The sequence below is a fragment of the Vicugna pacos genome, chromosome 18 (genome assembly GCF_048564905.1).
Source record: "Vicugna pacos chromosome 18, VicPac4, whole genome shotgun sequence".
NCBI classification, from domain to species: domain Eukaryota; kingdom Metazoa; phylum Chordata; class Mammalia; order Artiodactyla; family Camelidae; genus Vicugna; species Vicugna pacos.
The window spans coordinates 46,375,982-46,392,955 of record NC_133004.1 but is presented as its reverse complement, the minus strand read 5'-3'; positions in this window follow the sequence as shown (position 1 = coordinate 46,392,955).

The following is a 16,974-nucleotide window of genomic DNA, read 5'->3' as shown; positions in this document are numbered from 1 at the left end:
AGCCGCACTGGACCCCTACTTCCGGGACAACCGGAAGCAAAACAGCGCAGCGGGGGCGGGGGGCGGGCAGGCGAGAGGGACCCGGCGCCTGCGCGGTGCCTCCTCCGCCCTCTCGCGGCGGGAGGCCGGCGGCGCCTGGCCGCCGCTGTCTACCTGGCGAGGGGGCGCTCTCACCGCCTCCTCCGGTGAGGCTGACCTTCCGCAGGGACGCGCCCAAGGACACGCAGCTAGGAAGGGCGGCCCCGGATCCCAGTCCGCCCGTGCCGGACCTTCAGTGTCTTCTCCCGTCTGTGGGTCGAAGGCAGGCTCTGGGCCCCTGCGGTGGGGACCAGGAGGGAGTCCGCGGCCGCGAGTGGACAGAGCTGGCAGCAGGGCAGGAGGGACGGGCCAGCTCCAGCCCAGCCCCCAGGGGGGACACGGGCCCTCACCGGGCAGGACCGGGGGCGTCGGTCCGGCCTCAGTTTGCTGGCCTGCGCAGTGGGTCACTGTGGTATCTACCAAGTCTGCTCGGTGGCAGAGGACATCACCCTCTGAGCGAGGGTCCACGCTGAGACCCTCACGGCCTCCTCTTCCTGGGGTCTTCACGCCGTCCTCAGGCTCTGCAGTCCCGGGGCCTCTGGCTGTAGTCCCACCTCCTCACCAGGAACAAGGAACAGGGCCAACGGCCCAGCCCACAGACCCGCCACTTGCAGCCAGTGGCCTCCTCTGAGGGGACCGCTGAGGGGTCCCTGCAGAGTGGTGGCCCCTTCACGGAGGAAGAGGCAATCACTTGTGACGGACGCAGCCCTCTCCTCGCAGACCAAGTGCTTCAGAAAGGCGGCGTCACGGAGAAACGAAGTCAGACACTAGCTAAACCTGGGAAGCAGATCTTATCCAGTGACCACTGCAGCGGGGGAAAGCACTGTCTTAAAGGCAGGAGAGGGAGAGGGCTCCGGGGAAGCTGGCCGTGTGGCCAGCGCAGATGCGCTGGCGGCTGCCGACAGCCACCAGTCAGGGGCCCAGCGCCCGGAGCCCAGGACAGGCCGTCCGCCTGAGGCTGGCGCTCAGAGGACGCCTGTGGTCCCTGAGAGAGACCCCCTGGTCGTAGGAGGAGAGGAGGGCGTCACAGCTGCCCGCCTTCTGGAACATGCTCTCAGGAGGGACGGGGCCTGTGTCAGGTGTTGGCCCAACCATCGGCAGATCCTCTTGGCCCCTGAGGGCTTTCCAGCTGGGAACCCAGAAGGGGGCTGGGGTCCCGGGATGTGGCCTCAGCTGGAAGCCCTGCGGGGTCGATCAGGTCTCTCAGCGCAGGGTTGTGCTGAGAAGCCTCGCGGTTCTCAGCCCAGCCCTGGCCCGAGGAGGAGCCTTCCCTGACCGCCCCCCAGCACTCCCAGCTCCTCTGGCTGAGGCGGTGCCCCTGCGTCTCTGGTGGCCTCGGCTGCCCGCCTGGCGCTGGGCGGGCCGTGGTCAGTCCTCCCTCGGCTGTAACGTCAGTTGCAGTCAGGGTGTTGGGGTCTAAGCAAAGGGTCTAAAGGCTCCCAGGGCATCTGCTGGAGCACAGCCCCCACGGGACCCCCAACCCCAGAGAGACTGACACTGAGCTCCCCGGACAGGGCCAGTCAAGGCTCGGGGGGGAAGCAAGGGGGCTGAGGTGGGCTGGGCAGGGTCCCACCTGGGGTCCCTCTGTGAGCGGCCACTGGTGAGGGGGGCCCGCAGAGGCTCCCGCACCACAGGAGAGGGGCCTCACTCAGAGGCAGGAGCGCCCCCATGGCTGGTGGGGGCCATTCTGCCGCCGCAGGGGCAGGAAGGCGGTCGTGTGGGGATTGAATTAGAAAGCCCGTGAAGTGCCCAGCTGCCCTCCCTGCTGTGGTTGACTTTGTTGCTCGGAACCCCGGGGCCCCAGGAAACAGGCCACGAGGCCCTTAGAGGTGGTCAGCCCAGCCCCTGCTCTCAGCAGGGGGAGCAACTGAGGCCCAGGGCCGGGGGCTCAGAGCACAGGTCGCAGCCCCGGGGCTGTGGTCCCGCCCGGCCAGCAGAGCCCAGACTACAGGTCCTGAGGGAGTGGGTGGGGGCCAGGGGTCAGGGACAGCCTGCTGAGACCAGGGAAGGAGGGTCAGGGACTCAGCTGGGCTCCCCAGAGGCCGGAGGGAGGGACTAGACTCTCAGTTTTGCCTTCTTGGAGCTTGGACGCCTGGACCCCTCCGGCCCTGGTCAGCTCAGAGCTCCAGCCACCTGCCCCTGGGCCCCTAGGGGTGACAAGGCCGAGAGCGGGAGGACACCTGCGGGGACAGAAGGGCCAGGTGTGGAAGCCCTAGCCCCTAGGGTGGCGGCATTAGGAGAGGTCCTTGCGGGTGCTTGGGTGGCGAGCGTGGTGCGGTGGGATTAGCGCCCTCAGAAGAAGTGTCTTCTCCCCGACCCCTTTCTTCTCTTCTCTCACTCTCTCTCTGCCCTGTGAAGACCCACAGGAGGGCAGCTGTCTGCAAGACCAGAACAGGGCTCTCCAGGAGCCAGACTGGCCAGGACCTGGATCTGGGACGCCCAGCCTCCAGAACCGTGAGCAGTGAGCGTCTGCTGAGTAAGCCCTGTGTCTGGGCCACTTGGTCGGACGAGCAGGAGCAGAGACCTTGCTGTCCCCCCAACCCTGAGTGCAGCTCATCTGCCTTGTGGGCAGGGAGGGGCCAGGGCATGAGGTTCCCAGGGCAGAGGCCACCGGAGGCATGACGGCAGGGGCCTCATAGGCTTCAAGCCACCGAGACTCAAGTCCCTGAATGTGGTCCCTGTCCCCCTCCCCGCTGCAGCCTCCGCCCGCTGGGGAACTCTGGGACCCCAGGGCCGGGCGGGCACAGAGCCGAGAGTACTTGGTGACTGAAGACTCGAGAGTGACAGGTGAGCTCTTCACTGGGACAGAAAACGTCACTGTGGGGCCGGCTGGCTGACCCTGCGTTAGCACGGCCCCCCACCCCCGCCCCCCGCAGTCCCCTCCAGGGCTGTGGCCAAGAGCACGGAGCTGGTACTGGGACACATGCCTGCAGCCCACGCTCCCAGTGCGTCGGTCGTCGCGACAGCCAAGGGTGGGAGCAAGTGTCCATCAAGTGGTAGGTGGACGGCTCTGTAAGTCAGGGCACGTCACCCACGCAGCGGGATGAGGTCCGGCCGCCGGACGGAAGGAAGCACGGACACTCACTGCAGCCTGGACGGGCCTTGAAAACAAGGTGCTCAGTGAGAGAAGCCAGCTGCCGAAGGCCACGCCCCGTGTGGTTCCCTTTATGTGAGACGTCAGGAAGCGGTGGGGGGTGGCCCGGAGACAGAAGGCAGGTTAGTGGTCGAGGGGGCTGGAGGGAGATGGCGGTGCCTGCTCGTGGGCGCGGGGTGTCTCTTGGGGCAATGGGAGTGTTCTGGAACTCAGTGGTGATGGACATAACTGAATATGCGAGAAGCCACTTTAAGAGGATGAACTTCGTGGTCTCTGAGTTGTTTGTTTTTAAATTTTTATTGAGGTGTAATTGACTGACAGTATTAGTTTCAGGTGCACAGCAAAGCGCTCAGTTGTGCGCGTTCAGGGTCTCTTGCCTCACAGGCTCCTGCAGGTGCTGAGCGCGCTCCTGCGCTGTGCGGGAGGTCCTTGCTGTTCACCTTACGTACAGCAGCGTGCCTCTGTCGGTTTGTGGGTTCTGCCTCAGTAAAGCTGTTATGGATGAAGGTGTGGGTGGGGGAGTGTTGTGCAGGGGGTTTTGGCAGAAAGTAATCTTTACACTTTTTCCATTGTTACTGATGTGTAACTGATAAATGCTAGTGTTTAAGGTGTAGGAGGCGAGTTTGTGCTACACACACACATTGTGAAGTGACCCCCACAGCCCAGCGAATTAACATTTCCTTCACCATTTGGATGGTCAAGCACCCCATATCCATAGGAACCACATTCACAGATTTAACCAACCACAGACCAAAAAATATTTGAAAAAATTTCCAGAAAGTTCCAAAAAGCAAGACTTGAATCTGCTGCGTGCCGGCGACTCTTCTCGGAGCACTTACGCCGTGTTAGGTGTCATGAGTGATCCAGAGATGAATTAAAGCGCGGGGGGTCGTGGGGATCACGTGCGAACATCACACCGTTTTATGTAAGAGCCTTGAGCCTCTGGTATCCTGGGGGGCAGTGTGGGGGGTCGTGGATACAGAGTAGCTGTATTTTTGAAACATGATCTCACAATCCTGGAGACCCCTGATGTCGAGAGGCGGGGTCTCTAATGGCTCCCCCTGAATCTGGTGCCTGTGGGTACTTGGCCCCAGAACACAGCACACAAGACACTGTGCCTGTTTCTGGGCTTCCAGGACTGGCAGCTTCTACTTCCTGTCTCTGGGGATGGTGGCACTTGCAACCCAGCCACCCCATGGAGAGGCCAGGTAGAGAAGAGCTGAGGCCCAACTTCCCCCCCCAGCACCCACCCACAGCCACCATGGATCGCGCCGTCTGGGAAGCTATCCCACCCAGTGCCACGAGGAGCAGACAACCCTGCCCACACTGCAGACTTGGGAGCAAATGATGATGCTGTGACTGTAAGTCACGGAGATTTAAAAAACCTTTTTTGGACAGAAATTCAAACTTGTAGAAAATGTGCGAGAACAGTACAAAGAATTCCCATGTACCCTTCACCCTGCGCCCCAAAGGTTGACTTCTTACTGTCTTTGTTTTACCTGTTTCTCTCTGTTCCAATTTTTCTTCCTAAACCATTTAAGAATAAGTTACAGAAGATTCCAATTGGTTCCTAAATACTTGAGTGTATGTTTTCTAAAAACAAGGAATTCTCTTACATAACAACAGTTCAACTATCAAATCAAGAAATTAACATCAAAATAATGCTCTTCATTAGTCTAAGGTCCCGTTGGGACTTTGCCAGTTGTTCCAGTAGCATCTGTCATGACGGGAGACATCCAGGATCCTGCAACGCCTTCTGTTGCCCTGCCTCCTGGGGGCCCTTCCATCTAGAACCGTCCCTGAGTCCTCCTTGGTCGTTCACAACCTTGACAGCGTGGAATCGTCCAGGTCTGTTATTTTGCAGAATTCCTGTCGATTCAGATTTGTCCAGTACAGCCTCACAAGTTAGTCCAGGTTATGCACTTTCGGCAGGAATACCATGGTGATGCTACATTCTTCTCATTACATCTTATCAGTAGGTACATGATGTTAACTTATCCCGTTATGGACAAAGTTAGTTTGATTATTTGGTTAAGGTGGTGCCTGCTGGATTTCTCCTTTCTCAAGTTACCATTTTGCCTTTGTAGCAAAGAAGTGCATTAAAAATAAGCTTTGAGACTGGGTAAATGTTTCTTCCCCCACAAATTTGCTTTTCAGCTCCCTGGTCAGCTCGTGCTGGAATAAGTGATGATGGTGGTGATGGTGGTGATGGTGGTGGTGGTGGTGATGACTGGCAAGAGGTGTTCTTCTTCTCATTTCTTCCATGTTTCTCAGCTGGCATTCTGATGCCCCTTCTGCAACAGGAAGAGCAGTAGTGAATTTTGCATTTATTCATTTTTTCCCATCAGTTTGGACTCATGGCTTCTTTCTTTATTCAGCAGAATATCTTCCTTTACTATGGTTATTTATGTGATGCTCAGATTTCCTAGATTTAATCAGTAGGGGCCCCATCAAGCTGGTTCCTGTCTTCTCTTGACAGGACTCCATCATTCTTTAAACACTTCCTCGCTTCCCCTACATCTTACTTTTCAGAGTCACCAAATGTTGAGGTTGTTTGTTACACAAGAATAAATAACTGCTACAGATGGCTGGGCAGGAGGGTGGAGAAGAAGAGTGAACGATGGAGAAGGGTTGAGGGGGGAGGAGTGTCAGTGAGTGAAGAGTGGAACCCACCGCCTAAAAGGGGAAGACCAGCATGGGGAGGACAGATGGGTGGAGGGACACGGGGGTGGGCGGACAGCCAGGGGGTGAGTTTGGGTGGGGGCATCAAGAAATGCCCCCTCTGCATCAGGCTCCCGGCAGCCTCCCCAGCCTGCCCCATCAAGGCTTCCCCTGCTAGTGCTGGGCAGACCCTCTTTTCAGACCTTCCAGTGGGAGCTGGGCTGCCAGCTGCCGCAGACAGCAGGGTTCTAGGAAGCAGTGGGAAGGCAGCCATCAAACCAGGGCCAGATTCCAGCGAAGACTGCCCAGTGCCTGCCTTCCTCTGGGGTCCTCCAGCTGACTCTCGTGCAGTGTGAACGCATGCCCATTGTGGGGAACGGGGCACTTCTAGCAGGAGCCACCATTCTGTGAGCTGTGCCAACCTCTGACCCAGCCACTGCTCTAAGGATTTGACCCTAAATGTGCAGAAATGCAGGCCCCAGGTTGACCCTTTCGGAGGACCAGTGTCCAGCAACCTGGACTGCTCAGTGCAGCCATGAGGCATCCAGACAACACACTTCTCAGAAGCTGCTGTGAAAAGACCAACCAAACGGACCCTTCTGTGGTGAAACTGCACAATCATGGCTCAGGGAAAGAAGCTGTCCGTGCACCAGGACGTAGGAAGTGACCACATCTCTCTAAAAGTAGAAAAAGTCTGGAAAGAAATACGCCCAGTGGTCTCCATGGTTACAGGGGAGGGCCGGCAGCGCAAGGCACCCTCTCTGTGTGGTTCATTTTTGTGATTGTGTGAGTGTCCCAGAAAAAAACTTTCCACTGGGGACTGAAGAAGAGTGTGTTTACCCAGGGCGGGGAGGCTGTCATGGGACCCTCCCACAGAGGCCACCTGGGTCCCAGTCTCCCTTTCTGTCCCAGGACGGGACAGGCACAGTCCAGCCTGGCATTTGCAGCATTGGCCCTTCCTTGGAATGTGTTCTCCATTTTCTTTCTCGCTGGACAACCTCTTCTTCCTTCAAAACCCAGCCTCCCAGCTTCATCCCTTCCTCCGTGAAGCCCTCCGGGGTTCCCCTTCCAGGGCAGGCTGTGTCCACTCTCCTGCCAGTGCCCTCCCCTGGGCCACCTGTGCACCAGTGTGGCTGCGCTCAAGGGGAGTGCCCCCCAGGGACCATGCAAGGCCCTTGCAGAACAAAGCTGGCCTGCCTGACCATTCTGGATGAGCCCCAGATGCTGGGGTCGGGGTCCTGGAGGCTGGAGGTTGAGGGGTAGGTGGACATATCTTTCCCTTGCGGGTCCCGGGGCACAGCAGCCCAGGGTCTCAGATGCTCAGATGCGTGGGCCTCATTGGAGGACTGTCCCCCACAGTGCTGCCCGTCCACCCAGCCAGTTGGCCACGCCTGGTCCAAGACAGAGGAGGAGGCTGCAGAGGGGTGAGGAGGGGCCGCTAAGGCAGCCCACGCAGAGCTCTGAGTCCATGGGCCCCAGCGCAGGCCCAGGAATATGCATCCCTCAGGCTCCCCAAAGACGCAGGTGTCTCCAGACCTCCCCAAGTCCCCCGGCATCAGCTTCCTGCGGAAACACCACAGGTCGGGTGGCTAAACCAGACACCACTCCCACGGTCCTGGAGGCTGGAAGTCCAAGGTCAGGTGTCAAGGGGCCGCACTCCCACAGAGGCCCTAAGGGAGGGTCCCTCCTGCCTCTTCCAGCTCCTAGCGGTTCTGGGCTCCTGGGCTGGTGGCCACGTTCTCTGTCTCTGCCGCCAGCTCCCCGGGCCTCCTCTCTCTGTGTGTCTCTTTTCTCCCAGTGGGTTTTGGGCCCACCCTAATCCAGGATGAGCTCAGTTGAGATCCTTACCTGAATTACATCCTCAAGGAGCGCACTTCCCAAAGTCCATCCTGAGGGTCCGGGTGGACATGTTTGGCGGCCTCCCTTTAGCCCACGGCAGCTGCATACCGAGGACCCCAGTATGCGTGACCTGCCGCTCTCCCTCCCACTCCGTCCCAGCACCTGCCTCTGGTCTCAGGGCCTCGGCTTGTGCTATTTCTGTGCCAGGAACCCCCACCCTTGCCCCCAGAACCATGGCCTTGCCCCCACTGGGTCTGCCCTGCCCTTGGAAACCTCCTTAGGAACCCTCGCCCCGCCCCCAGGTCCCGTCGCTTACCTGTTTGCTCCTCCCATCTGGCCTGTCTCCCCCTGCCTGACATGCGCCCCCGCTGCTCCCGGGCTGTGTGTCTCCTGCTGGCTCAGCGCAGCAGGCTCCGCTCAGTCAGCGTGGCGGGATGTGCGGACATGCAGTGCGTAAGGCCCTGGGGCCTAGGGAGACCGCGGAGGAGAAGCGTAATGATCACGTTCAGCCTGGAGGGATGTGTCTGGGCAGGCAAGCCCAGGCCTCTGGGCTCCACAGTCCCAGGTCACCTTTGCTGTGACCCAGGGCCTCCACAAGAACCCTGGCCTCCAGGCCCTGACCTGCTGACCGCGTGTAGGGGCCGCACCTCCGATGGGCCCCCAGGCTCTGCAGAGGGAAGCTGCGGATGCCAGGGGCTGAGTGGCCAGCAGGTGGGGGACAGAGGTGAGAGGGGCCTGCCCAGGCCCCGAGGGGGGAAGGGTGAGGTAGGCGGGCTGCCGCAGCATGTGGTTTAACGGCCTCTGGGCCAGGAAGCAGCTGCTCCCGTCTGCAGGCCTGAGCTCCAGAGCTGGGCTCCAACCTGCGTCACGTCTCCTGGGTTTAGGCCTCCTCGGCTGGGTCAGGGTCCCTGGCCCAGCCAGGCCTGGCCCTTCCCAGCACTCCCAGTGTGGGGAGCATGAGATGAGGCACCCTGGGGAGCGACCACAGGGGGCTGGGGGCCAGTGGGCTCCCAACTACCTTGCCTGCTAAATTTAGAAGCCGCCTTATTCGCGTGGCAGCCCCACCAGCCCGGTGCCTGACTAGGCTTCAGCTCTGAGTCAGGGGCCATGGGCACTCGGATGACCACGTCCCAGGCAGGGGCAGCTGGGAGCCCACTGACATGCAAGCGGAGGTCTTGGGAATTCTCTCGGCTAACAAACATTCCCAGACAGAGCGTTTGATGCTGGAAGCCACCCGTGGGACGCCGCCGTGGTGAGGCCTGCGCAGGGCTGGGTGACGATGACTCCTTGCCCAGGGCCTGCAGCCATCTCCTGAGAGCGGACATCCGAGACCCTGGCCAGCGAGCGGAACCACCAGGGAGGCTGCCTTTGGCCGGAGGTGGGGAAGCACTTTCCAACAATTGTCCGAAAATAGAACGGGCCCGCTCCCGAGGAAATGAGCCCCTGTCACGGGAAGGGAGCAAGTGGGAGCAGGGAGCCTGCTGAGCAGGGAGGGGCTCCAGGCCTCCGACCCCTAGAGGCCCCGGGCCCTCAGTTTCTCCCTCTCACACCCCGAAGGCTTGAGGGGTGGGGCAGAGAGGGCAGGCCCTGGCGCAGGCCTGGCCCCAGCGTGCTGCCTGGAGGAGGGGCTCACTTCCTCCCTGGACCCTGGTGTGCCAGCAGAGATCAGATGGGGTGGGAGCCGATGTCCCATCTCGGCCGCAGGGCCCCTCTCCGTTCAGTTCGGGTCGAAGGCCGGTCACACTCCGCCGTCGCTGGGCTCAGCAGCCCCCACCCTGAGCACCTAGGCCCCCGGGGCCAGGCTGGGGAGCCCAGAGCCCACCTCTGGTGGAAAGCAGGAAGACGGAATCACAGTCCTCCTGGTGACATGCTGTGGCTTCCACGCCTTCGAGAGGCTTCCAGGGGGCAGGAGGCTCGTGTCAACCCTGGAGAGCTGGGCGGAGAGAAGCTGGGTGCCCCTGATCCCTCTGCCTGGCCCGCCTCTGTGGCATCCTGGGGTTCCAGGGAATATAGTTGGAGAACCAGGGCAAGGGGCCGTGGACTAAGGCATAGGGAGCCCCAGGCCCAGCTCCACCTCCCCGCCACCCAGCACCTCGGCAGATTCCAAGGTCTCCCAGGAATGGCTGAGGCTGGGTTTCCTCGTTAAGGAGGCTGGTGGCAGCCCCAGGGGCACCAGGGACCAGTTGGCATGGTAGGGGGAGGAGGGCTGAGGTCAAGGGCTGGTGGGGCAGGGGTCACAGCCGACATCAGGGGGACTGTGATGGGGCCTGGGTGGGGAGGGTCTCTTCGCCAGGCACAGTGCTTCCTCTGGGGGCAGCAGACCAAGACCCTCCATCTTTCTCCCCTCCTAGGGCTAAGTGGGGTGGGAAGGGGTGAGGACACCGAAACAGTGCCCCCTGCGCCTCCCTGCCTGTCCTGGGCAGCCCTGACGCCACCTCTTCCGTCTCGCTGTCCCTACACACCATCAGAATCCCCCCCACACTGTCGGGGGGTCCACGAGGTTTTGTTTCCTGTTTCAGCTGGTTCAAGTTCCCTGCAAAGACCACGTATTAGGTTTAAAATTAGAGACACACCTTCATGCACTTTTTTTCCTTCCTTTTCTTTTCTTCCTTAATGGAGGTACCAGGGATTGAACCGAGGATTGAACCGAGGACTTTGTGCATGCTAAGCACGTGCTCCACCTCTGGGCTCTACCCACCCTCACACACTTTTCTTAAAAGTAAATACGTGTAAATAAATGTCCTAGAGATTCTAACCCGCACCCTAGCCGCACTTTTTCCAGTCAATGCTTTTCTTCAGTTAGCACCCTCACAAATGCACAGTATGTCATGGGTTCGAAATTTTGGCTCAGAAATCAGGGTTGGGGCAGATTTTCCCAGGTTGGGACGGATGTTCCCAGGCTGAGGAAAGGCCGGGGGAGGGAGAGGAGGGCCCAGCCCCCAGGCACTCAGATCACTGATCATTCACAGCCTGAATTTATTCACAAGGAGGCTTGGTCGGGCGGACTGGGCTCAGCTGGGCGGTTCTTGGGGGTGAGGGTAGGGCAGGGAGGGCAGGTGCAGATGGAGCTGGGGGCTGGGTGGGGGGCATCCGCGTGGCCCGCTGTGCTCAGTGCTGCGTGGGCTGGGCCCTCGGCAGGGACACTGGGACGTGGCACGAGCTCCCTCACGGCATGGCCCCACGTGCCCAGGTCAGGAGCCGCAGGGACACAGCTGGGCTGGAGCCACACTGCTGCTCCACACGACACGGTGAGAGGGACTCATGCACCGCTGTGCTGGACACCAGCAACTAACACAGCATAGTCAATCAACTACACATCAATTAAAACACTTGCAAGGTTTTTAAATAAAAAAATAAAGCAGGGTTTGGTCCTCTGTGCTTGGCTCTCCGTGGCCGACAGTCCGTCCGGGGTTCCCGGCACAGAGCTCCCAGAGCCCTTGGCGCTTCCTGATGGATAGCGGTGTCTTGTTATTCCCAAGAAGCCTTTTTTTTTTTTACATTGTTTTTTAACTGTTTTTTTTAAAGGAGGTACTGGGATTGAACCCAGGACCCCATGCGTGCTAAGGCGGGCTCTTCCCCTGAGCAGTACCCTCCCCCAACAACAAGCCCCTTTCAACCACACCTGAGTTTATGCTAACAGGTGACTCAGGGCAGCGGCTGGGGCCCAGACAGCTCCAGGCTGAGGGGCCGGGTCACCAGAGGAACCAACCACACGATGAGAGACTGCACCCCACCCGCCCACTCAGGGCTCCGTGGGGGGGCACCTGTAGACTGAGCCCAATCGTCAGTGGCCAGTGACTGAATCACAAGTGCCTGCGTAGTGACTGATGAAAAGTCTCAAGGGATAAGTTCTGAGAGCTTCCGGGCTGGTGAGCATGTCCATGTGGGGAGACGGCGTGATGCTCTGCAGCCCCCGCCCCTCCTCTGCCGACACCTCACCCTCAGCCTCCCTTCCGAAGGGCGGTTCTGGAGCTGCAGCCTCTACGATGCAACCGTCCTCCGGGGGACGATGCCTTCCCGAGTTCTGCGCTTTGCTCTGTCATGGTGGCTTGTTGAACCTGCGGTAGGGGTCAAGGGAACTCCCCAACTTGTAGTCGGCCAGTAGAAGTGTGGTTAGCCTGGGGACCTGGGACTTGGAGCGAGCCTGGGGGGCGACCTCGGGGGCCGAAGCCCTCACCTGTGCGCTGGCTCTGGGAGCTAGGGGCAGAACTGGTTGAATCGCAGGACACCCAGCTGGGGCCGGAGACCCGGAGGGCTGGTTGGCATTTGGAAAAACCAAACAGTTCGTCTCATGGCCTAACCCTGACCGCACGGAATGTCTCTTCCTCCGCCCTCTGTTGGCCTAGGCTGTCACCAAGGCCTGGCCAGGTTACACACTCTGCTTGTTGGTGGAAGGCCTTGTCCCCGCCGTCTCTGGAAACACAGCGCACCACCGTCGTGAAACCAGGCTTTGGCAATTGGCCTGCTGCCAATCACAGCGTCCGGGAACCAGCTCTACCTGCCAGTTGGCGGACACGTGGGTTGTCTCGGTTTGGGGAGATTACAAATAAGGCCAGAATGAATACCTCTGCACAGGCCTTTCACTTGAACCCAGTTTCACTGCATGCAGACACCCCAGTGCTGTCTTGGTGCTGGGTCCTCCTTAGCTTGGAGGTGACAGAGCTAACCTGCGGGTCCTTCAGAGGAGTCTAATGGGCACAGCTAAGGACCTCACCTGGCATCTGGGGCAGAGAAAGACTCAAAACATGCAGTGACTGATATCCCTGCTGCTGCAGGGGCGGGGGCAGACATGGCCGCCACACCGCGGCTTGAACTTCCCCGGGCCGTGTCTGAGCCACAGCACCATTTGCGTTTCTGATGGGATAATTCTTTGCTGCGGGGCCGTCCTGGGTGCCGGGGGGCATTTAGCGGCATCCTTGGCCTTCATCCTCCAGATGCCACTAGCAAGGCTGAGGGGAGGGACCATTCAAAGTTTATTCTTCAACAGACAGACAGCATCAGCGGGTTGAACCGCAGGGGTTTCTCGCAGATCACACACACACTCACGAGGCGTCATCAGCTTAACAAGGGAGAGAGCCTCTGTAACAAAACCCACATCGCAGCGTAAACAGGTACCAGTACTGTGTTCACTACAATTCCAGAGGGAAAGACACAACTTGGGAAAAAAATTTTCTTCTTTTTGTTTGGATCCGAAAGTCAAGTGTAATTACCAAGAGACAGACTGCTGACAACGGTCCTAATCCCGCCCAAGCCGTGACAACCAAGAGCGCAAAAGTGTCTCCAGTCTTCTTGCCGAGTGTCCCCGGGGTGAGAACCACTGCTGGCAGGGTCTCCAAGTCCCGCAGGCACAAATGGCGGGTTTATTTGCAGAATGAAGGCCTGTTTCCCGGGGTGGAGGGGGGTACGCAGCATGTGGCTGTCCTGCCCCAGGGGCACGTGGCAAGGTGTCCAGGGTGCAAAGGACATCTCAGAGCTGTGGTCACCGCTGGCCCTCTCCTTTGTCATTCACAGGTTTGGGTCACAGGCCGTCAGACACAGGGATGAGAGAGTTCAGTGAGACACCGGTGGCCATGAGCAAGCGGGTTTGCCACTACCTGGGTCTCAAGTGCCCCCCGCCCCAGAACACGGGGCCCAGCTCTCCTGTTGTGTCTGTGTAACCCGCGGGTGCAGTGCCGGGTTGGGGCAGTGGCTGCAGGCCTGGGCGCGGCGAGGACAGCCCATGTGCCCTCCCCAACTGGTCCGCTGGCAGCTGATGGGTTGCAAGTATCAGCAGGGACCTCCCCCAGGGGGCGCTGTGCAGAGGGCACGGCTGTTGCCCAGTGAACACGGAGAGGCAGTCGGGCTGGGGACTGGGGGTGAAGGAACCTTGACAGAATTGTTTTCAAGTTGTGAATGGAAACTGGCCTTGTTACTTAATAACACATGCATGTATAAGCGTTGTCATCATCGTCACGGGAGTCCCTCACTTGGGGACACTGCATGTTACAGTGAGCTCCCTCAGCTGGGTCCTGAGTCAACCCTACGCCCAGTTTAGGGACATGGAGCCAGACTCAGGGATGGCCGCAAAGCCAATGGATGGCAGGGGAGCATCTGGAAGCTGAACTCCTGCTTCCTCCCTCTCCAGGGCCTCTCTGCCCCCCATCCCCCGCCCCCCAGCCATATGTGAGACGCAAGGAGCCCTGTCCCTGCGCTGGAGGAGGAAAGGACTGGTTCAAGACTGAGAGTTTCCAGACTTGCTTTTCTCCCAGCTGAGCTGACCGCCTCCTTCACCCCGGAAACCCCTTGGGGACAGAGGCTCCCAGCCACTCCCCATAGCCCCCTGCACTACCTTCACTGCTTCCTGGTGGAGGACCAGCCTGTAGGGGTGGGGGCAGTGGCTGGGGGCCTCTGTCTGCTTGTCTCCCTCCAACTTCTGGGGTGGACCATGCACACTCCCAGGAGGGCCCTTGGCCCAGAGAAGCTTTCCTGAGGGACTGCTCCAGCCCAGCCGGGCCCTGAGAGCAGGTGCGCCAGCAACACTCTCAGGGGCCGAGGCTTGGGCCTGGCCCTGCACAGCCAGGCGCGCACCACCTTGGACAAGTGTCCCTCCTCCCCGACCCTCCACGTCCCTCATCTCAAAGGACAGCCATGGCCGGCGTGGACGCGGGAAGGGCAGCGCTCAACGCTGCCAGCTGTGCTAAGATGCATGAGCCATTTGCTCTCAGGTCAGCAAACACCCCCCCTGCAAAGGCTGCCCCTTTACAGGGCGTGGGTGCCAGTCCCAGCCCTTCAGCTCCCAGAGAGCCCCACTTGGCTGCCATGGTGGGGGGCGCACAGCAGGATGTCCTCATGGTCCAGCTCATCCCAGGTCCCACCCCCACTTCTGGGGTCAGGGGCCCTGGGGGCAGTTGTGAGGATGCGTAGGGGTAGTGACGGCTGGGGGCCCCTTCAGGGAGAACACTGCCCCTTCCCTGCAGAGTGACTACTCTCAGGGGCATCAGTGTCCCTCCCTTTCCCTGGACCTTGGCCAGAGCCACCTGAGTCTGCCCTCTGGCATTCCTTTCCTCCGACTGGCAGGAAGGAGGGAGGGGCAGGGTGGACCCTCCAAGGGGGAGGGGGGACCCAGGCTCCTCCCCAAGAACCAGCCTTGCCCAGCTGGGCGATAGGGCAGGTCCTGTTCACCCTAGGCTGGCAGCCCCGATGGTCACAAGCCTCTTCCCAGGGCAAAGAGGAGCAGTTTATCTGGGGAACCAGCGCTGCCTCTGTCATAAAGCCTTCAAAAAAGGACCATTTATCAAGGCCAACCAGGAACCCGGCGCTGTGAGAAGGTCTTCGTGGCCATTTAGACAGTGAACCGTCATGAGAGTCCTGTGAGGTCAGCAGAGGCTCCTTCACTTTATTTCATTTTTAATTTGATTTTATAGTCTTGAACAGCTAATACATTACAAGGGCTGACGGGTGAAACGGCATAAAGAGTCTGACGGGGAAATCTCGTGTCTGGTCCCGCCCCACCCACCCCTGACCACCAAAGGCACCCCTTTCTTTAGCTTCCTGTATCCTCTCCACCTTCCTCCTGCTGGTACAAACACAAACACAGCCGCCTGCCCTCTGCGGACACCAACATCTGAGGCTGCTCGAGTCCCTTACATAAAACAGCAGTGTTTGCATGTCACCTGCACAACGTACTTTAAATCATCGCTAGACTATTTATAACACATACTAACCTGTAATTGCCATGCAAATCATTGCTGATACGTTGCAAACTCAAGTTTTGCTTTTTTGGAATTTTCCGGAATTTTTTCCCCCAACTGTTTTCAACCTGAGGTTGGTTAAATCTGAGGACATGGAACCTAAAGATGCACATGGCTGCCTCTGTAACATATTTATCTCCCTTACTCCCTAACCCTGAGGTCGCACATCATACCCCAGGCTTGTACCTTGATTTTTCGTTTACAACAGACTCCGAAGTCTTCCAGATCAGGACACGGGGAACTTCCACACTCCCTTTTCATGGCTGTGTGGTACTCCGTCAAACAGGCGATCCACAGTTTATTTAGTTGTTCCCTTAATTATGACATCTTGGTGGTTCCCTTTCTTCTGTTGTTATAGCCGATGACACAAGAATGAGCTTGGCACCCCCAATTTCACACGTGACCAGGCGCGTCCATGGCACACATTTCTAGAAGTGGGACGGCTGGGTCTGAGGACAAGCAAAATCCAAGTTAAGTACAGAAGGAGCCTCCAGGTGCTCCTCCTGCACCCCCACCAGCCGTGCGCTCCACAGCCTGTCCCCCAAGTCTGGCCATCAGACTGAGTGGTGGTTTTGGATTTTGGCATGTGAAGTGGTGTTGCAGCGCCATCTTAACGTGTGTTTTCTCCTATGATGGACGTGTTTTCCTGCGTTTGTCATTGAGTGTCTTTTTCTGCACTCTCTGCTACTTTCTAATTGGCTTTTCCTTTTCCATTTCTAGGAGCCCTCTGTATGTTAGAAAAATAGTCCTAGTGTGTACTTCGTGTTCTCTGCTTACAGTGATTTTTGCCTTAAATTGCTTTTATGTGTCTGGATTTTTAATCATGCCTAGAAAAACCTTTTCCCACTCCAAAGTTTTAAAGGACGTTACGCAAGTATTCTTCAACATTTAAATGTTTTTTAATCTTATCTTTTTTATTGTGGGAATCTATACATAACATGAAATTCACCATTTTAACCATTTTCAGTGTTTCAGTTCAGGGGCATTAAGTACATTCACGTTGTTGTGAGCCAAGGCCATCCCTTTCCAGATCTTCATCATCATTTCATGGTTTCTTTTTAAAAATGTTGAATCTTTGATCCATTTGAAGTGTACAGTACTGGGGTGCCGTCCAGATAAACTGTGGGCCCAACGTGGTCTTTTTTCTAAATGGTTCTCATGTTGTCTCAGTATCACTGATTAAAAAGCCCACTTTGAGGGAAGAGGATGCGGCCAGCGGCGCACACGCAGCCCTCGGTTCAACCCCCAGCGCCTCTGTCCAAATAGGTAAATAGATAGATAGATATGACAAACAAACCAACCAACCTAATTACTTCCCCCCATGGAAGCCCATCTTCATCCTATTTTGTCAAGCTCATTTAAAAACTTTTATTTTTTATTTGGGGGGAGGTAATTAGATTCATTATTGTCATTTTAATGGAGGTCCTGGGGCTTGAACCCAGGACCTTGTGCGTGCCAGTCATGCACTCTAACCCTGTGCTGTACTCTCCCCTTCAAGCCCATTTTAAAGCTGAGGAAACTAAGGCTCAGAGAGGTGAAATGACATGAACCCTCGCAAGGTCCTGCTTTCAT